The sequence below is a fragment of the Gorilla gorilla genome, chromosome 2 (genome assembly GCF_029281585.2).
Source record: "Gorilla gorilla gorilla isolate KB3781 chromosome 2, NHGRI_mGorGor1-v2.1_pri, whole genome shotgun sequence".
NCBI lineage: Eukaryota > Metazoa > Chordata > Mammalia > Primates > Hominidae > Gorilla > Gorilla gorilla.
The window spans coordinates 78,536,976-78,559,717 of NC_086017.1; positions in this window are offsets into that span (position 1 = coordinate 78,536,976).

Sequence of the window (22,742 nt, forward strand, 5' to 3'; positions counted from 1 at the left end):
AGAACTCTCCACCCCAAATCAACAGAATATACATTTTTTTCAGCACCACACCACACCTATTCCAAAATTGACCACATACTTGGAAGTAAAGCTCTCCTCAGCAAATGTAAAAGAACAGAAATTATAACAAACTATCTCTCAGACCACAGTGCAATCACACTAGAACTCAGGATTAAAAATCTCACTCAAAGCCGCTCAACTACATGGAAACTGAACAACCTGCTCCTGAATGACTACTGGGTACATAACAAAATGAAGGAAGAAATAAAGATGTTCTTTGAAACCAACGAGAACAAAGGCACAACATACCAGAATCTCTGGGATGCATTCAAAGCAGTGTGTAGAGGGAAATTTATAGCACTAAATGCCCACAAGAGAAAGCAGGAAAGATCCAAAATTGACACCCTAACATCACAATTAAAAGAACTAGAAAAGCAAGAGCAAACACATTCAAAAGCTAGCAGAAGGCAAGAAATAACTAAAATCAGAGCAGAACTGAAGGAAATAGAGACACAAAAAACCCTTCAAAAAATCAATGAATCCAGGAGCTGGTTTTTTGAAAGGATCAACAAAATTGATAGACCGCTAGCAAGACTAATAAAGAAAAAAAGAGAGAAGAATCAAATAGACACAATAAAAAATGATAAATCTGATGGTTTTATGAAAGGGAGTTCTTCTGTACATGCTCTTTTGCCTGCCGCCATGTAAGAGGTGACCTTGCTCTTCATTTGTCTTCCGCTATGATTCGCCTCCCCAGCCATGTGGAACTGTGAATCCATTAAACCTCTTTCCTTTATAAATTACCCAGTCTCAGGTATGTCTTTATTAGCAGCATGGGAATGGACTCATACAACATCCTAGCTGCATAGAGAGCTGGGAAGTAACTTATCTAACTGGCCAGCCATATACCCAATAAAAAGGGGAAAATTAATTTTATTAGGACCACCATTTTTCCCCATAACTTTGTAAGTATTCTTTTGTTTTAATGTATATATTTAGCCAATCACTAAATGATGGCTACCAGATATAGGGCTCCTTAAGCCATGGTAACAAATTACTCTGAGAAGGAATAAGGAGAAGAAAAGTCAACCTCCACACCACAGCTGTGGGAAATCTACACAAAATGCTCATCATACACCATTTAGATGCTCATGGCTTTGGAGGTGAGAGAGAAAAAGTCCCATATCTGGTCACAAAAATTGGATTCTATGACAGGAGTGTACAGTGTAAAAGTCAAAATGACATGTGCCACAATTTCTCAGTGAATATTCTTTGAACTCAAAATGTGTTGTGTGTAAACTCTAGAGGCTGAGTTTGGTTCTTTAACTGTGGCTCTTGGACCAACACCATCAGCATCACCTGGGAACTTGGAAATACAAATTCTTGGGCCCCATCCCAGACCTACATGATTAGAGACCCTGGGGTTGGGGCCCAGCCTTGTGCTTCTTAACAAACTCTCCAGGGGAATTTATTGCTTGCCAAAGTCTGAGAACCACCAATCTGAAGACTGAAAGCAGCATATGTCACTTACTAGCTGTGTAACTTTGAATGAGTAACCTAAATTCTTTGCCTTAACTTCTTCATCTGGGAAACAGGGAAAGTCATACTATTTGTTAGATGAGCAAGTGCTAAAATGTGTTAAGTGCCCTTAAAAGTGCCTGGCATATGGTGAGCACTCAAAAAAAAAAAAAATCCCAGATAGTGTTGCTATTGTTGTTATCTTTATCTTCCTAACATGATTTCACCAGTTTGTGGTCTAATGTGAGGTTATGTCTTTGATATGCAAATGATAATTGTGACACACAGTGGTTCCTACCGAGAGAATGCCTTCCTTCCCCTTCCTGAGGTTGTTCCTCCTACTAATCACACTAAAGCCCCAAGAATGTTTCCTAAGTTCTGGCGGTCAATGACACCAGCAGCCGCCAGACTGATGAGCACTTTACATATCAAAATGTATGACAAGCCCACACGAATATTAACCAGAAACACAAGTCCAGCCCAAATGGCCAAACGTTCCAAGTACTTTTTTATTTTGAGTGCTTGCTTGTATCCAGAAGCATGTTAGGTGCTGGAGTATCAGGTATGTAACAAGAATTCCCAGCACCAGGCAGGGTCAGCCCAAGAGACTGGGAGACTGGGCAAGTTAGGGGGCAGAAGTGCTTTGACCCTCTGTTAGAGGGCACCAGGCCTGGCTGGCAAATCTTCAAGCACTCAGCACCACAGTGTGTGTATGTGTGTGTGTGTGTGTGTGTGTGTGTGTGTGGATATATATATATCCACTCTCACATCACCTCCTTCATTTATTTGCTCCCATTTCACCCACACACAGTGATATGTCTCAGCTATTTGTTTCCTGACCCTGAGGCCTTTTACAGTAAAGGCCTTCCACCTGTTTAACTCAGGTGCCCTCTAAATGGAGCAACAATCAGCCCTTGCTGGCTTGAGCTGTTCCCACCAGGGCCTCCTCCCCAAGGGGCTGACCTCAGGTGCAATGTATACAGAAAGCAAACTGCAATCCTTCCTTTTACCCAAGGCCCTGCCTGCAGGGAAGCATTTTTTCTCCTTGCTGCGACAGTGAATTGGAGATTTGTGGACACTCCTGTGCTGCACGGTAAGGATGCCTGTTGCCTAAACAATTACGTGGAATTCAGCAATGAGTTCCCTTTATACCCAGTCGTCATTAGGGCTATGGCTACTGCTTTAAGACTCTGAGATTTTTTTTTGCATAAAGATTGGTTGCACTGCCAGGTTTTTTTTGAAGTCTCTATTTTTCATAGTGCTCTGTAGCCATGTAAGCAGGAAGAGAGAAAATGTATCTTGAGCATATGATATTCACTTAATAAGTGAGAAGAATGGAGCAGAACCCCACTAGAGCACAGCTAGGATTCTGAAAGGAGTCAGACATGTCTCCTGGAATAATTCCTATCCCGAATTATATCCCGAATTTGCTGTGTTCAGGCAAAAGCCAGCTCTGGCCACAGCACTGGCTGTAACAAGGCATCTCATCATGTTATAAAATTGGGAGAATATGTTGTTTCTCTCTCCAATATCTATTTAATCCCACCCAAAATCAGGTTTCTGATTTCTCTTTGCAGAATTCATCCCTCAGCCCTTCTCAGCCGTGTATTTTAACCTCACATCTTTACTTCCAGAGTTTCTGATTGGCTTAAGCCATTCCTCCCCAGGCCTTGGGTCACAGAAGAGCACCTGAGCAATCAGAACCAATAAGATACTGTAAACAGCCTAGCGGAGAAGCTGTGTTCCCAGGAAAAGAGGGACCCTTGCTTTCTCAACCCCTAAAACATGTGGTGTGGGGAAATGGAATACAGTGCTGCTACTGAAATACTGCAGCCATTCTAGAGGACAAGGCAAATGCAGAGCCCAAAGCTGAAGAAAACTCTACAGATGTCAGAACAAAGAGATGGAGGGCAATTTGGACATAGGTAATACAGATACCTTTGAATCAAGCCTCACCTGACATATCCTATTCTCTGGGCCAGTGGTTTCCCATGTGAGGACCAGCAGAGTCAGCTTTACCTGAGAACTTGTCGGAAATGGAAATTTTTTGGTCCCTACTCTAGACTTCCTGAAACAGAACTCTGTGCATGGGGTCTGTAGGGTAAACGCTCTTGACAGTAATAACTTAAGCATACCCTTAGAATGACCCTGTATGTCAGATGCACCTAAATGTGTGTTCCAAGCTAGGGAATCCAGGAGTGGCCAACCTGGAGATTTGTTCCTTGTCTATGAGGAAGATCTGAGCCTCCAGCCTGTCCCATGGAACATGGACCATACAGGGGATAGAGGCCCTGAGTTTGGGGGTAAATGAAGGTAGCCAGGTGGAGGTTGTTAGTGGGAGGGTGTTAAGTGAAAATCCTATGTAAACTGCATGATATTTGTAAGTGGTTGTGATTTTCCTGCTGAGCCCGTCGCCACTGGGCTGTGAGGTCATGTGATCCAGCCTGCCACCGCTGGACTATTTTCGTAATTAAGTCAGTTCTCCTGTCCAGCCCACTGTCACTGGACTCTCTTCCTGGTATGGAAACCCCTAATCTCATTTGCTGGCTCTGAGTCTCTTCTTTAGCCTCTTGAACCTCGTGCTTCCCTACTGAAGTTAATAGGGGGTTGGCACAACAGGACTCAGCAATCTGCATTGTAACAAGCCCTCCGGGTAATTATGGTTACCCTAAAGTTTGAGAACTGCTGTTGTTAACTATACAGTAAGTTGACAGAAAATCAGCTGTTTTAAGTATCAATATTCTAGAGTTTTTAGTACCATGTATCCATTTCTTTCTTAGTAAAACCAGTCTGAACTTGGTTTGTGTGTTTCTCTTACCAGCTTCAATCTTTTTGTTCTAACACTTGATAGAAAATTAGATGAGTTATCTTAATTATAATCCTTCCCTACATCACGCTGGCTTATCTGATGAGGAGATCTGTTCCTTAGGACATCTTTATGAAGGACACAAACTGAGCAAGGATATTTTGTGTACAAACTCCTCATTGTGGAGATGAGAAAACCAAGTGCCTTCCTGTAAGGTCTCCTGACTGGCTAAAATACTTCTGGTCTGGTTCTTTCTCCCATTCTTGGCAGCCCATGATGCTGAGTGATTAGATCAGCAGGTGAAAGAGGTGGGCAAACCTGGGTTTGAACCCTGACTCTGCTACACTCTAGCTGTAAGACACAGGGCATGTCATTTCAAGCTTGTGTGCCTCAGTTTCCTCATTTGTAAAATGGTGAAACAGCACTACTTACTTCAGGTGGCTGATGTAAGAATTCACACCATTCCAGTGAAAATGTGTATGGAAAGAATGAAGGGCTTAGTAAATGCTCAATAAATTGTATAGTAAGAATATTGTCAAATTCATCAGATCATTGCCTCTGCCCTACTGCCTGTAAAATGCAGTCTACACAAAGCAGACTGCATTGAGCATGTTATTTAGGAGAAGCAGTAACTCAGTCATGCACTGAATCCAGCCTGCTTATTTCCAAGGACCCTCTGAATTACCTTCGCCTCACACCTGAACTAGAGCATCTTATAGGGTCAGCATTATAAGGTAATCTCACACTTCAGTTTCCTGTGAGAAGCTGTGTTTCTCAGCCACATCCTCCCCGTTAAGGCCTCCTTTTTTCTTAAGGGGGTGATACTGCTGTTGCTAAGTTGTTTTAATCACCATCAGAACAATGAAAAGGTTTAGTAATTCTTAATAAAGAACAGCTCTTCTAGAATCAGTGACTGTCTCATTCATTTCCAACCATGCTTAATTTTTGACTGTTCCCTCTTAGCCATTTAATAAGAAATTTGACTTCCTACCTTCTCTCAGGCATCCAGGTGGGTGGTATGCTTCCTTGGAAGGAGAACCACCATACAAAGTCTGGCAATATTTTTGCAGTCTCAATTATCTGGCCTTGCTCTAGATAATGTAACTGGTCTTTCAGCATGGCCATGACTTGAGTGACACACCAGTGGCACTTTTGTGATAGATGTTAAATGGAGTAGAATTGTGGCAGGCCAGGTCTCACTCATGCAGGGCTCCATAACAACTGTTTCAGTACTGACTGAGTGGTTAAGTTAAATATTGAAAGCCGGTGCCCTTATACAAAGGCTGGAATGTAACAAAATCCCACCAAGAGTTTTGCCTAGGCCTTTCCTGGGCCTTAAAGCACGACAAAATAACGAAGGAATTCTTAACAGGACCCATTTAGGAGTAAACAAGTTTTATTGTGGGTCTGAAGAAACTCCCCAGGCCTCCACAAACAAGTTTATTGGGGGTCTGAAGGAATTCCCCAAACCTCTATAATTTAGCAGGAGACAAGATAAGGATAATTACCCCAGCACCTGGACCTATTTAGAGTAAGCAAATTTACTGAGGCTCCAGAGGAAAAGGTCTTCAGGACTCAGACCTTAGTTATAGATTAAAAGAAGTTAATCACTTACGTCTTTAGATAAATGCACACTTACATGTAGATGTATAGCTTAGAAGGTATATAAGCTCTGGAAAACTTCATAATTTTGAGTTGGTCTGGTGATAATTTCCAGGCCTTCTCCCTGTAACCAGTTACAGAAATAAAAACTCTCTTCCTCCTCAGTTCATCAGCATCTCATTACTGGGCCACAAGAAATAGCAGCCCAACCCTCAGTTTGGTCCAGGAACAGAATCTTATAGCCAAATGACATAAAATGGCTCTTGGGTTCAAACCCCAGCTTTGCCACTTAATACCTGTGTGATTTGTGCAAGATATTTAGCCCTTAAGCTCTTTCCCAGCCCATGAGGGAAGTGAAAGGGCCGTAAAGGATAAATGTTCAACCTGTCTGAAAATTAATACTTATGCTTGGGAGCAGCACATCTGGTAACCTGGGCACTGGGAGAGGTGATGATTATGATCATCACTCATCAGTCACCCACTCATCACCCACCCACTCATCAGTCACCCATCCACCCACTGCGCCTGTATAAAAGCCCTTATATATTTTTTTCTGGTCCTTCAGTGCTTTAGTTTATCCATTTATAAAATAAAGTAATGGAATCAACACATAGAATTATTATAATTATTGAATGAGTTAATGCTTATAAAACCCTTAAATATGAATCATAATGAATAATATTTGCCATTTACTAAGAACTTACTTTGTGCCAGACTTTATGCTAAGCACTTTACCTATAACAGCTAAATAAGATTGCTAATATTAATGATGGCAATAATAATATATGCAACAGGCAGTATACTAAGTATTCTGTCAAATCTCACAACATCTTTATTAGGGAGGTTCTATTATAATCCCCATTTTGCAGATGAATAAACTGAGACACAACAAGTTAAGTCTCCTGAGAAAGCAAGTAAGTGACAGAGCTGGGATTCATATTCAGTCATCTCCGATACTATGTCCCAACATCTCAATTGCCCACCAACTCAAAATCACATAAAAGAATGATGTCAGTGTTCAAATTTTCTAGAATCATAGGATAGATCAAAAACATTGATATCATTTCTTCCTCTCAGAAAAATGATTCCAAATGGGAGCTATATGATTGGAGAGTTTTGTTTTTTTGTTGTTGTTGTTTTTTGTTTTTTGTTCTTTTCAGAGAGGGAATCCTGCTCTGTCACCCAGGCTGGAGTGCAGCAGCGTGATCTCAGCTCACTGCAAGCTCCGCCTCCCAGGTTCACACCATTCTCCTGCCTCAGCCTCCCGAGTAGCTGGGACTGCAGGCACCCGCCACCACACCCAGCTAATTTTTGTATTTTTAGTAGAGACAGGGTTTCACTGTGTTAGCCAGGATGGTCTTGATTTCCTGACCTCGTGATCCGCCCGCCTCAGTCTCCCAAAGTAGAGGGATTACAGGCGTGAACCACCACGCCCAGCCTGTGTGGAGAGTTTTAAAAGCTCACAATTGGCTGTATGGCCAGCCCTATGTGCTCTATGAAAACGAGGGATTATTTCCAAAGTGAAAAGCTGTAATAGTAATAGGTTTTAAAAACTGTAGAGTCAGCATCTTGCAGAAGATACTCAACTGGGTAATTTTTTTAAAAAATGGAGGCTTTTATAACATCCAATTATATGACAAGTGAGTTACATTTAAAGGCATTGAAAAAATTATTCCAAATACGAACTGAACAGTGTTATCAACTTTAATTAGTCCTCGTATTAAGCTCTTTCCAAGCCCATGAGGGAGGCAAAGGAGCTATAAAGGATAAGCAATGCATCCCATCTGAAACGGTACTTCCAACTCGGAGCAGCATGTTTGGTAACCAGGTCACTGGAGGAGGGTGATGATCATGACCGCCACTCATCAGCCAATCCACCCCATGACGATTTTATGTATATCATGCATTACTGCTAGCCACCATGAATATTACATAGTACTATAATTGCTTGAGCGTCCATAGTACATACCAAGCCAAACCTTACATTAATCCTCTACCCCGAGAATCCAAAATTCTCCGTGCCACCTGTCGCACCCTATCCTAAAGTAAGGTCAGCTAAATAAGCTATCGGGTGGATGTGGGTACAGTGTTAGATTGAGGTAATATCATTTATGGAGGAGGGGCACTTTGTGAAGTGGGCCCCATTTCTCTTGTCCTTTCGTACTGGGAGAAATGTAGAACAGGTAGAAACCGACCTGGATTGCTCCGGTCTGAACTCAGATCACGTACCGCCCATCCGCTGCACCTGTGTAAAGCCCTTATGTTTTTTTCTGGTTCTTGGTAAAGTGATTTAGTTGGGCCCTTATTAATCTCATTTTACAAATGAGGAAACTGAACCAAGGAGATAGTAAGCAATTTGCCCAGGGTTCCTATTTCTTGGGAAGGGGGCTAAACTGGGGTTCATACTGAGGTCTGTGTACTGGAAAGCCAACGTGCTTTTCATTATATCATGTTGACACTCTAAAAACACAAGTGAAAAAATACAGCTCAGTTATGAAGAAATAACTTTTATTTTCTTTCTACAATGTCACCTATAGGTAGGGATGTAAGTTTTTTAGAGGTGGGAACAAACTGAAGTCTTGCTATCATGGAAATACATATAAAAAGGTAGAGTATGGCAAATCCCTCCTAGGTACTAAGTCGAAGTGTTTGCGTATTTATCTTTATATGGTAGTGTTTTATGCCAACCTGGTACAAAGTACATGCTCCATAGATGTTCACTCAATTGGCTTGATTTTTTTCTTCTAGTTCCCAAATCACTTAGGTGGAGCCAAATGCATTTTAAGTTCATTGAACCCTGGTAGAGTGTCTGGTAGTTTTTGGTACCCATTTTACCCTCCAAAACACAATGGTAACCATGTAGATGCTCAAATAATGCAATAAACATATCTCTCACAGAGAATCTGTTATAGTGACCTTCAAATTCAGCATCAGCATTTTGGGGGACTGTGAAGAACAAAGTTGGATGTTGACAAGGATCTAGACCACAATGGTAGCTGTATTCTTAGAAATTTTGACTGAGCAGGATTGAGGGAATACAGATTACAGATTCATATTCTTAAAGCAAGACCCCATTGAGTTCTAATCCATATACAGAAAGAAAAAATAATGAAAGCCCACCAAAATAGCTCAACTCTCCAGTCTTCTTGGAATCTTGAGATTATTATAATTATTGTATTCACCTTTACATGGAATTAGCTTAGAAGCTTGACCAAGTGGCCAGGAGCTTTTTTAAGAGAACTATCTTTCTTTGAGATTGGGGATGTTATTTTATTTTGATTTTCCAGAGCTGATTTTTATTTTTCTTTGGTCACAGAGTTCTAGTAATATAAAGGAGTTTGGGGAGAAAGTATCTCAGAAAACAGGGATAGGCTATAGATTCTTCTAGCAGGGAAAGGGCACTCTGGTAGGGAAAATAATGGTTCCCCAAAGATGTTCATGTTCTAACCCCTGAAACCTGTAAATGTGTTATCTTTAGATGGCAAAGGGGATTTTGCAAGTGTGATTCTGTTAAGCACATCCTGAATTACTTGGGTGGGCCCAATATCATCACAAGGATCCTTGTAAGAGAGAGGTAGTCATGTTCTAGAGCAGCAGTCCTCAACCTTTTTGGCACCAGGGACCAGTTTCATGGAAGGCAATTTTTCCATGGGCCTGGGTAGGAGGATGGTTTGGGGATGATTCAAGCACATTACATGTATTGTGCACTTTATTTCTATTGTTATTAAACTATAATATATAATGAAATAGTTATAGAACTCGCCATAATGTAGAATGAATGGGAGCCCTGAGCTTGTTTTCCTACAACTAGAGGGTCCCATCTAGGGGTGATGGGAGACAGCGACAAATCATCAGGCATTAGATTCTCATACGGAGCACAAAACCTAGATCCATCACATACACAGTTCACAATAGGGTTCACGCTCCTCTGAGAATCTAATGCCACCACTGATATGACAGGAGGCAGAGTTCAGGCGGTAATGCAAGCAATGGGGAGTGACTGTAAATAGAAATGACGCTTCACTCCCTCACCCACCCCTCACCTCCTGCTGTGTGGCCTGGTTCCTAACAAACCATGAACCAGTACCAGTCCATGGCCTGGGGATTGGGGACTCCTGTTCTATAGAGTCGGAGAAGGAGATGTGATGGAAACAGAGGTGAGTGATGAAATGGCTCCTCCGAAAAAATGGAAGAGATCTACAAGCCAAGAAATGCAGGCAACTAGATTCCTCAGCTTTCTAGAAGCTGAGAATGGTGGGTAACAGATGTTCCCCTAGAGTTCAGAGAAGGGATGTATTGACACTTCTCACCTCTGGAAATGTAAGATAATAAATTTGTATTGTTTAAGCCATCTAGTTTGCAGTCATTTGTCATAGTAGCAATAGGAAGCTAACACAAGGACTAAGTTCCTGAGCAGCAGCTTCTGCCAAAGACAGAAATATTTCTTATATGAGTCTAAGAAAATATTCTACCTGCTTAGAAGTCTGAGTATCACCTTTGGCTACTTGTGATTTACTTTAAGGTCTTTCAGCCTCAGCACTATGAACATTTTGGGTCAGATAATTCTTTATCGTGGGGCTGTTCTGTGCATTGTAGGATATTCAGCAGCACCTCTGGCCTCTGCCCACTAGATGCCAGGATCACCTCCCCCACCCCCAACAGCTGTGATAACCAAAATTGTCTCCAGATATTGCCAAATGTGCCCTATTTGAAGGAAGGGCAGCAAAATTGCTCCCAGGCTGAGAACTATTGCTCCAGTATGATCATATCCTCCTTGATTATAAAATTTCTGATGACAGTGAGCAAGCCATCTTTCTCCCACGATCCTAATTCATAAATTAGCCAAACCCTGAGACACACAAAATATGCTTTAGTCAGTGTCATTTTACTGCTCAATTATGAGGCAAAAAATCCTTGCCTCAAGATTAGATGGAATAATCTCATGGCTTGTACCAAGAGATCAGACAGGATTTATTTCTGGATGAAACTCAGCTGATAACCCAAGGCAAGTTATTAATCTGCTCAGCCCAGCCAGCTAGTGCCTCATGCCTGTTACTCTCAGTAGATACCAAATAAAACATTATATCAAATTGAGTGGGATAGCTTCTTGCCTCCCTTCCTTATTTGGATAATTTAACTGGGGATCTTATTCATAATTATTACTGCATCAAAAATTGCAAGATGTTTTAGAATGAAATGCAGTGAAGCATGGGTAGAAGGGAAGGATGAGTTCTGTGACTTCCCTGGTTCCAAGATATGGGTGTTATTGGGCATGGGCGCAAAAGCAGCCTCTATAAGCCAAGTTTTTCCTTCTCTGAGTTAATGTGCCAGCCAAAGGATGCCTACATTCAAAAGAATGAGAAAGAGAGAGAGATTCCAGCTCACTTTCCAAAACAAACTCTTATTTTGGCGTGAATAGGTTTGGCAAAGAGAGACATTGCAGGCAGGAAGGCAGGCAGAACTGGGGAAAGGATAAGAGAATAAATGACCATGAGTTAAGATTATCTAGGATGGAAGGCTAGGATGATGTTATGGAGTGAATGTTTGTATGCCCCAAAATTCATATCTTGTTACCCTAACCCCCAGTGTGTTATTTGAAGGTGGGACCTATGGGAGGTAATTAAATTTAAATGAGATCATGAGGGCAGGTCCTCCATGATGGGATTAGTGTTCTTGTAAGAGAAGGAACAGACCAGACAGAGCGCACTCACTCTCTGCCATTCAAAGACATAGTAAGAAGGTGGCTATCTGCAAACCAGGAAGAGAGCCCTCACCCAGACCCCAACCATGCTGGTACCTTGACCTTGGACTTCCCATCCTCCAGAACTGTGAGACATAAATGTGTGTGGCTTAAAGCCACCCTGTCTATGGTATGCTCTTATAGCAACACAAACTAACAGATGAGCAACCAAACCACAGAAATTATATCAAAAGGTAGAAAGATACTAACACATTTGAGCATCAGGGAGTGACCTCCCTCATCAGCACCACAAACACAAGACCTCTATATAAAATCAGTTTTTTGAGTTATATAAACATGAAAATAATGTGCTAGGTTGAAGACAGGGGCTAGATTCTTACTAGCTATGTGAACATAGACAGGTTTCTTTGTTGTTTTACTCTTTGTTTGTTCAAATATTAAAATGGCAATAATAATACCTGCCTTGAAATAATATAAGAAAAGAATAAATCATACATATATGACATATATGAAAGTACTAGGTGTAAAGGGAAGTCAGTTCCCCTCCTATTCCCAAGTCCCCTCCCATTTAACCTCACCCTAGTCAGTTTAAAATAAGTCAAATCTGAATGTTCCAGGTTTAACTAGTCCGTGAGCATAAATGAAGACATGTGAACATTTATGCCTCATCTAGATAAATCACCAGCCCTTACGTACTCGAGTATGAAGACTAATCCTTGCAGGTGTCTCCTTGTGGTAAATATCTACAAACACTGGTTTTGTAAACCCACCTTCCAGCCCTTATTCTTCTAGTAAGAGCATCTTGGTTCTCCTTTGAGAAATCACCTCTTTTCTATGCCAGTGGGGGCCATTGATACCCCATCTCATACATACACACACACCTGACTCCAGGAGAGAATAGTTCCTTGGGTCTGGCCAATGAATTTCTTAACCAATACCCGCCCCAGACCGAAGTGAATCCATCTCAGAAATCTCAGCAATAGTTAGAACTACTGGGGAGGGAGAAGCTCACTTTCTGCTGGGATTTGTGGTTGCACATGTAGTATAATCCCAGAGCTCTCAGGGACCACCAGGATGAGAAGGCCTGTATGAAACTAAAAGTCACTGCAGAAGAAAGCAGAGGTAAGAGATGGAGAGAGACAGTACAACAATTCCCCTGGATTCAGCTATTCCTGAAGCTAGTAGGTCCCTTGACTTCTTAGGGATGTGAGTCATAAATCCCTTTATGTTTAAGCCAGAATAATTAGGTGTCTCTTACTCCCTACAGACAGACTCCTGATAAACATACCCTCCCTTAAGTCTTTCTGAAAATTGCCTTGGGGTGAAATTACCTGTGTGTATGAATTAGATTTCCCAGCCAGATATTCTGTAGCTGCTGTCAAATGCCATCTGAACCATCCCAGGACTAATTTGTTTGGTAGGTGTACGGAAGGCCACGCTGCCACCATCATTTGCATACACCTAGGAGTCTGATCACAGCCATTGTCTCGGAGCTAACTGTAAAGTTGTTTCACTGTCAGCCAAACAAGAAACAATGCCTCAGTCCTCCTGAAACTATTGGAACTAAGCCATCCCTTCATAATAGACAGGGATACTCCTTCCCCATTTCTTGTGATACTGAGTGAGGAATTCAGGGAGAATCTAATTTTATCCAGCTGCAAAAGTTCCAGCTGTTAACTTGCTGCTTGAAGTCCCCCAAACATGAAACATTCAGGGCTAACTCACTCTCTCCCTTTTACCCTAGCCATTTTCTCTTCCAGAAGGCTCAGCCAGCACTTTTACTAAAATAGCACTGGACCAGTTTTTTCTAATCAGAGAAGTAAAAGAGAAACAGTAGGCAGGAAAAGAAAGCCAGGGAGGTTTAAGTATAAGTGTAGGGTCTGAATGATCTGTTGTCATGATTTGTGGCAACACAGCATTTAGAAAGGAATGTCACTAATGAGAGGTTTCATTTTATTCACAAATTTTTTCCTGATGTGAAAAACTGTGACTTTCTTTTGCTAGTTAACTGCAAAATAAACTTTGGAAAACATATTCATAGGAATAATGAATCACTTGGGTACTGACCTAATCCATGGCATCGAGATCAGTGCAGATATTTAGGAATTAGTAATATATTTGGATACATGATTGACACACCAGTCTTGCCTTTTTGTATATCTACTTTTCTGTGAGAAGATCTCCTCACAGAAATCATACTGAGCCATTTTGGCAGTATGTCTTACTTGGGTATATCTTTTGTTAATTTCTCTACATTTCAATTAAAAAATATTCCATGAGTGTGTAACCATTATTTGAAAATGTCTGCAATGAAGAAGGAAATAATTTAAAGATGGGTTAGACCAAGATGCCTGTAATATTGTAAAACATATTTAGTCTTTGTCCCCATTTCCTGGCATACAACTCGTACAATTTTTGGAGTCTTCAAACTGATGTGTTTTTTTTTTGTATGCTAATATTTTGACTGATGGGTTGCAGTCCCCTAGGTAGCTTTAGGATGGGAGCTGGTCACCAAAAGACCAAGGCAAGATTAGGGGGAAGGGAACGGGGCCCAAAGGTTAAGTTGATCACTAACGGGCAATGGTTTAATCAATCATGCCTATGTAATGAAGTCTCCTTGAAAGCCCAAAAGGACTAGGTTCAGAGAGCTTCTGGATGGCTTAACACATGGAGGCTGCTTGAGGGTGGTGAGCTAGGGGGGACCTGAAAGCTCGGCACCTCCTCCCTCATATGCACTCCTCATCTGTATCCTTTGCAATACCCTTTATAATAAACCAGTAAGTTTAACTGTTTCCCCGAATTCTGTGAGCTGCTCTAGGAAATTAATTAAGCCCAAGGAAAGAACCTTGATTTATAGGCAGTTGGTCAGAAGCACAGGTTAAATAACCTGGAGCTTGTGATTGGCATCAGAAGTGTGGGGCAGTCTTGGGGACTAAGTCCTCAACTTGTGATATTCTGACACTGTCTACCTGGAGATAGTGTCAGAATTGAATTGAATTAGAGAACACCCAGCTAGTATCTCCTGCAAAATTGCTTCCTTGCTTGCTTGGTGTGTAGGGGAAAAAAAAGCCCCCACATCTGGTCACAGAAGTCTTCTGTGTTGATTGTTGAGATAATGGGAAAAGCACTTTGGTTTGGTTTTTATTCCAATATTCTCAATGCCTTAATAATTTTCTGCTTAAATAATTCCAGCAACATTATTACTCTGTCACTGTTAAACCTGTAGGAGCTCAGAGAGTTTGGAATGCTACTTTTGAAATGAAAACATAAAGTGGATTAGATAATGAGCTATATTCTTTCTTAACACCACCTAGTTTTGAAATTAATAACCTGTTAAGGAATCTGCCATGTGTCTAGAAACAATAGACTTCACTGGATCCTTTTTTTCTAAATCACTTGCTGTTTTTCCCAAGGCTTCTTCCAAAGGATTCAAAGCTATCTCTTCCTTCCTCCAAGCTAAATAAAAATGTAGGACTGGGACAGTCCTGTCCTATCAGCCTATGTCTCTTGAAATGTACATGTCCCAAGTTCAAGAAAAAACAACCAATGGCAACCATAAACCAACTAGAATGTCTCTGTGCCCCATTTTCAAATCCCAAGAGAATGTGATGGCCAGTGTTGAGCCAGGGGTCCACCTCCGGTCCAATTAGCTCAGCCAGAGCAGTGACACTATGGATGAGAAACATTGTCATTAATAGCCACAGGGTTATTTTGGAGGTAACTCAGATTCACAGATGGCAGCTTAAAAGAAAAGCGTATTTGTGATTCCAAATTCAAACCAAAGCCCACCCCCCACCTTCTTTCTCTTCTATGCTCCATTGCCATCATTAGCTAATTATAGCCACAAAGCCTACCCCTCTGAATCCTTGCCTGGAGAAAACTTGTTTCTCTTTAAATGGAGCTCAGCCAACAGTTGCTTGTTCTCATGTAAATTTCATACAAACAGGCCCTGAAACTTAAAAGGCTATCTTTAAACCCCATTAAATAACACAGTTCCTTAGCAGGAATTTCTCTTGGGAAGGGATGTCTTCTATTCAAATGCTATGTTATGACAAGCATGACAGACTTGATGGGGATCTGTTCTGATTCATGACATTGCATAAATTGGGTTAGGTGGAATGTGTGCCTGCGTTCTAAGAAAAGCTCCTCGGGGCCTCAGCCCTATTATTTTTGTTAATAGCTCTGAATTATGACTATCTCCTCCTAGGAATGATACACCCCATTTCCACACTGGGAGCATCATGGAATCTATGTAATACATGATTCCTTACCAGCAAAGCCAAGTGGCCTGCACACATTAAAAACTAATTTACAGTTTTACTTCTTCCTCTCCTTCTCTTCTTCCCCTAGGCCAGAGTTGGCCTGCCTCACCACCAGAACTTCAGTTTCTCCCTAAAGTGATGAGGTCCCTGCTGGTTCCAATTTAACTTTTACCAAAGGGAGGAACTCTAGAATGGATTCTGATCCACACTGTATTCCTCAAACTCGATTCACAGGCAACATTTCTTTAGGGGCAAAGGTTTAACTTGTGCATGTTTTCATCATTATTGGTTATTATCAGAAGTAAAAAATTGGCTCTTTGAGACCATTTTGTGCATACTACAAATTCTTAGCTATAAGGCAAATCCAGCTCCTTGTGTTATATTCAAGGAAATTTGAAACAGGACATAGTTTGTTGGAAGTTTTACAATCCACTCAAACAGACTTAAGGAAATAAGAATTTGTTGACTTTTATGAATGAAAATTCCAGCTCCTCCCTCCCATCTGCCCCCATGCAAAGTTAGATCTAAAGATTTGAACATCACTGGGACTCAGTTTCTCTCCACCACTTAGTTCTGTTTTCCTTAGTGTTGGCTTCACTCTCAGGCAGCTTCCTGTAGCCAGTAAAGATGCCTGGCAGCTACAGGATCACATTTTCCAAACATTAAGCCAAGAGAAAGGAAGATCTTCTTCTCCAGTAAATCCAATAAAATCCCATAATTTCTACAGGCTTAGTTTCAGTCACTGGGGTGAAAAGACCAAGGCACTCTGATTGGCCAAACCTAGCTCATAGGTCTGTCATTAGAGCCGGAAAGTGAGATCAACCTACCTGAACTACAGTGCGCGATGCAAGAGATAAGGTCTTCTCCAAAGGAAAAGCAAGATGCTGTCATAAAAATAAAGGGCAGCATGAACAGCAAAGCCCATTTGCAATATGTGTTGGTCTGCTTAAGCTGCCATAACAAAATACTACAGACTGGTGGCTTAAGCGATGGAAATTTACTTTCCCACAGTTTGAGGCAAGAAGATCAAGGTGACAGGGGGCTTGGTTTCTAGGGAGGTCTCTGTTCCTGGTTTGCAGATGGCTCCCTTCTCATTGTGTCCTCATATGGCCTCTTTCCTGTGTGCACACACTCTTGAGGTCTCTTCCTCTTTCTTATAAGGAAAACAGTCCTATCAGCTAGGACCCCACCTTTATGACCTCATTTAACTTTAATTACCTCCTTCAAGGCCCCATCTTCAAATACAGTCCTATTACAGGTTATGGCTTCAACTTATGCACCTTAGGGGAAAAAATTAAGTTCATAAATAGAATGAATAAGTGATATAACAATTAAGGTCATAAAATTAAATAGAATAAATAAGTGATATAATCCAGGTAATAATTAAAAGCAGGGCTGAGGCTGGAAGTCGCATCATAACTCCTAAAACAATGTTCTCTTTGCCTTATTACCTTTTGATCTCCCTCTGTAAATCTTTGACAAGCTTCTTGTTTGGAGCTAGGGATCAGAAGCTGTCCAGGACAGAAAATGAGCCTAGTCCAAGGTTCTCAACTTCACCACTATTGGCATTTAGGGCCAGACAAATCTTTATTCTTGGGAGATGTGCCGTGCATTGTAGGTTGTTTGGCAGCATCCTACCCACCAGATGCCAGCAGCACACCCTTTCCACCCCCACTCTCCCCAAGTGTGAACAATCAAAAATGTCTCCAGACATTGCCAAATGTCACCTGGGGAGTAAAATAGCCCTAGTTTCAAAACCATTGGCCTAGTTATTTGAGTGTCTTATCTATTATTGGTTTACTACAAAATAGCCATTCAGTATTCTGTCGCTCGGATTGCTACTACAAGAAATCCTTGTGCATAAGAATAAATTAGATTCTCAGGGCCCAATTCCAGAGACTATAATTAAGTAGTCATATGTGAAGCCAAAAAATATGCATTTTTGTAAGTCTTTTGAAACCAAGCTTCAAAAAGTACTACTGGTCATTTTATCACTAGTTCCTTCATTCAAGACGTGATTTACTGAGTGTGTACTGTGCCAAGAGTAGTCCTCAAAGCTGGTACACAAAATCACATCTTTCAAAGAGCTTTCATACTGGAGGAGAAGACAGACAAGAAACATAATAAATAAGTAACAAATAAGTGACAAACCTAATTGGAAGAAGGGATTGCCAAGAGCAGGAATAAAGTAAATTTGTAAATAGAGTAGATGGAGTTAACCTCAATGATGGAGTCACATATGAGCAGATACCTGGAGGATTTGAGGAAGTGTGCCATGCATGTTAACTGGGGGAAGAGCATGTCAGAGAGAAAATAGCCCATGAAAAGGCCCTGAGGTGGATGTCCGCCTAACTTATTCAAGGAGTAGCAAGAAGATGACATGACTGAGTGAGGTAGAGTGAGCAAGAGGAAGAGGAAGATGAGTTGAGAGCTGAGAGGTAATGAGGGCCACGTCATGCAAAATATTATCTAAAATTATCAGGACTTCATACAATGAGGAGCCAGGAAAGAGTTCTGAGCAGAGGCACGACATGATTTAACTGTGTCTGGTTGCTGTATTTAGAATACTCAATGGGAGGAAATGAGAAAAAAGAGACCAGTTAGGTGATTATTAGAATTGGCAACAAGGAATTCGTTGGTGACATTGCTGGAAGTAGTTTCAGTGGAGTCTGGAGGAACACCTGAAAAAACTTGTTGAATAAGTTCGGGGAGAATGTGGAGACCATTAGCATAGATCATTCTTAGAGGAGGTTTGTAAAAGCAGAGCAGATAAAGGAAGCTTTAGCTGGAGGGAGCAATGGAATCAAGGAAGATTGTTTAAAGGTGGCAGAGAGTGCAACGTGTTCTACACAGCTGGGAACAATGCAGTAGAGGAGCCAGAATTGATGATGTAGGGGGAAGAAAGCAGGGAATTAACTGCAGGAGCAGTGTTTTTGAGCAGAGAGGATGGGCTCTTATACACAAGGGAGAGTGTTGCCTTTGGGGAGAAATGTGGCTGTTTCCCCTACGGTGACAAGAAGGAAGACACAGCTATAGACACACCTGCTGAAAGGTAAGTGGTTGTAGAGATGGGAGTTTGTGGAAGTTCTCTTGTTATTGCTTTAATTGTCTCTGAAGGAAACAGCAAAGTCACCAAAGAATGATGAGCAGAAGGAGATGTTAGCATTTTGAGAAGGGAGGAGGTGTCAGGAAGCATGTGGGAGACTGAACCGATGTGTTAATAATGCCAAGCAGCACGGCTGAACACCAGAAGGTGGGTCAGAGGATAGGAAAATGATGTGATCAAAGCATTTCTGCAGTGTGTGTCTTGGGAGACTACCAGCAGAATGAAGTTGCCAGCACTAGACGTTGTTTTAAGGAATGTGTTTAGGACAGACAGACAGGAAGGATGCTAAATCACTGAGTCTTGGGCAGCCTAAGAGAATAGTGGGGAGGACAAACCTAGGCTGGGAGAATTGAGAGGCACTCGAGAAAAATGTTTGACCCGAGTTTGATATGGCTCTTGGGCTAGTTCTTAGTCCTCTGGTAAATAGGTCTTTTACTTCTCACTCTCACCCCACAAGGGTTTTCTTGGGGGAAGACTGCGAGAAGGTCTTTGATAGCCATTGAACCTCTTTGAAGAACAGCTACCATAAATTACCAAATGGTGGTCTAGCATTCATACCAGCAGAGTTGGGAAAACGTGTCCTTTAAAGTTGAGATAGGCTGGGCCCAGTGGCTCACACCTGTAATCCCAGCACTTTGGGAGGCTGAGGCAGGCAGATCACTTGAGCTCAGGAGTTTGAGACAAACCCAACATGGCAAAACCCTGTCTCGACCAAAAATATAAGAAATTAGCCAGGCATGGTAGTGCATGCCTGTCGTCCTGGCTACTGAGGAGGTTGAGGTGGGAGGATCGCTTGAGCCTGGGAGGCAGAGGTTGCAGTGAGCCAAAATCACACCACTGCACTCCAGCCGGGGTGACAGAGTATCTCAAAAAAATAAAGTGGGGATGCTTGTAATATAGTGACTAATATATGTTGAATAACACAGAAGTGAATATTTCCTTCAGCAAATAAAATCAGATGGAAATGCATTTTTCCAAAACTATAATTTTCAGAAGAGCACTGAGCCATCCGCTCCTCACCATCCTTGCATAAATGAAGGCCCAACAGGATCAATTAAGCTCATTTGTTGACACAGCCTATTAAAATACCTCCAGGCCTCTAGGAAAAAAAAAAAAATGAGCCCAGAATGCACTGTGCGCAAAGCGAAAACTGATGGAGGAAAATAGATTAGCAAACGAAACTGAATCTGAGAGGCAAGACTAGAGGTTGAAAGGACTTAATTTGAAAATTGTATATAATTTTAGCATAAAATTGTGCTAAAAAGAGGGCTGCCATTCTGTGTGTTCACTTATGTGCTTTTTAAAAAGTACTTTTCTTAGTTCACACCTTATAATGCATATGTCTAAATAAGTATTGTTTCCTTCAAAATAGTTGTCTTTGAAGTTTGGCCCTTGTTCTAGCAATGTTCACAGGAGGTGCTGCCAGAACTCATGGAGCATCCTTTTGCACATGCCGGTATTATCCCATTTCCATCTGGGAGGATTTAACTTTCGTAAGAAGCCACAGGTTGTTTAGAATCAAAGCTTCCAAATAACACGGCTGATCCAGATAAGCGATTTGGGTTTCTAACAAGAAGAGGCCTGATTTTCCAATGTGGCATGTAAATTTACAGACAATTTGCAAAGTTGAGATGAGAGGAGAATCATTTCAAAGACGGGCTATATCACTAGAATATACTTGTAACCGCCTACAAGTAAATTTTCCCTAATTAGAAATAGCTTTATATTCTTCTACTTATTATCAACAATTTATACAGACAAAAACTGTATTTAATCCCACTGCCAAGAAGTACCTATGACTGATATTTTTGTATATTTTTTAAAGTTTGCTTGTACTTACAGAGTTTGAAATGCTGAGAATTTGAGGAGGAATGGGATTATCCTATATAACAATGTTATTTTGTCATTTACTTAAATGGGTATCGTTCTGTATCAAATATGGAATCATTTTTAATGGCTGCTTGGTATCATGTTGTAGAAGCGTTTCATAATTTATTTAACCAGCCCCCTCCTCATGGGCATATATGCGACATTCACTTTTTTGCTATTATCAATAGCAAAACTATGCATGTTGTTGTCATTCACAATTCTCTTATTTACAGAAAGGCCTGAACTTGTTCTTCCCACTTCCTAATCCTCCCCCAGTCTTTCTCTTGAGTTAATATGCTTTTGAAGGATGTCTAACTTATGGAGTTTCCATGGTCATCATTTTTTGAACCACAAAGAAAGGCAAAGTTCAAATAAGAATGTTCTACTCCATCGCTGCTCCTGATGTAGATGCTAGGGATCCTGATCTTAATGTTGTTCTGTTGGCCAGGAGAGGACAAATTCAATTATTGCCTGTTGGCTAGACCACAGCTCTAGGCAGCCATCCCCATGGGAACCCAGAGGACAAAATGAACATTCAGTTATAGGTCACTGTGTGATGCCGCAGTGCTCTCAGCTCACATAATATGGTGATACAGTCAGTCAGAGAAGGAATAGAGGGACCTATTTATGAATTATCTAATCCATCCTCTGCATTCTATAAGCATGATGGCCAAGTTCCGGGAAGGTGAAGTTGCCTGCCCAAGGTTGTATGGCCACCTGGGAGACAATGTAAAGCCCCACATCATTGAACAGGAGATCCAGAGTTACACCTTGACCGGACCTTCTGGGACCCTAAAACTGCATTCTATGAGCACCTGAGTCAAACTAATTAGTTAAAATGGGGTCATAATACCTATGTCAGATGATGGTGGTGAAATTCATGAAACGGTAAGTTCTCAACACAGTTATTTTCCAGAATTAGTAAAAGAGTAGCATAGTATTAGTAGTAGTGTTATTGTTGTCATTGTAGCTATTACCATTGTGGCTATGTGGTAGCAATGGTAGTTGTTATTGCATTGAAAGAGCAGTTGTAGAGAAGAGGTTTGTAGTGGTAATAGCAGTTCTTCTAGTAGAAATAGGCATTGTTTTGTGGTGGTGTTGGTGTTGCAGTTGCCATAGCTGTTACAGCGATAGCTGCTGACATGGTAGAATTCAGGCAGAAGGAAGGCAAGATGAGTATTTCCTTTATTTTACCTATCTTACTAAAGCTCCTAATTCATTATTTTGAACCCCAGGTAAAAGGCAGAATTCAGTCTGAGATGTACACATCCTTGTGTGCTTCTATGAGGATCCTAATCCTCATTGTTTCCTGTGATGCAAGAAAGCACAAAGTCATCTACTTCTAGTTCACACCACAGCCTCATTTGCCTCTGACCCCAGGGGAACTCAATTGTTTGGTTAAAGCTATAGGAGTGGCCAAATGTTTAAATACTGAAGTAAATATAATGTTTATCACAGTCACGTTTTTAATTTCTTTTTTCTACTTGCTTTCTTGACAAAATGAGTTCCTTTTGCTAAGTGTGTGGCTTTAAAATTTTAATGGAGAGGGAGAAGAGAAATGTGTCTATGTGTAGGCAATCACAATTCTCATGAATATAACAAGTGGATCCTATCCAAGGTTACTACATCTTCAAATCTTGTGTATGGATTTATTCATCGACTCCCTACAGGATTAACGGGAATCACACTGATAAATTACAACCCATAACATTTTTTTCAAATTAAGGGCCAGACATCCACTAGGGATGCTCCAAATCAAATTAATTTTTTTTCCTATGTTCATATTCAGATATTCTGAAAAAGAAAATAATTATCTAACCTTACAAGAAGGCCTGCAGAACCAGCAAGCAACCCTTTCTGTTGGAATGCTCTATCTAG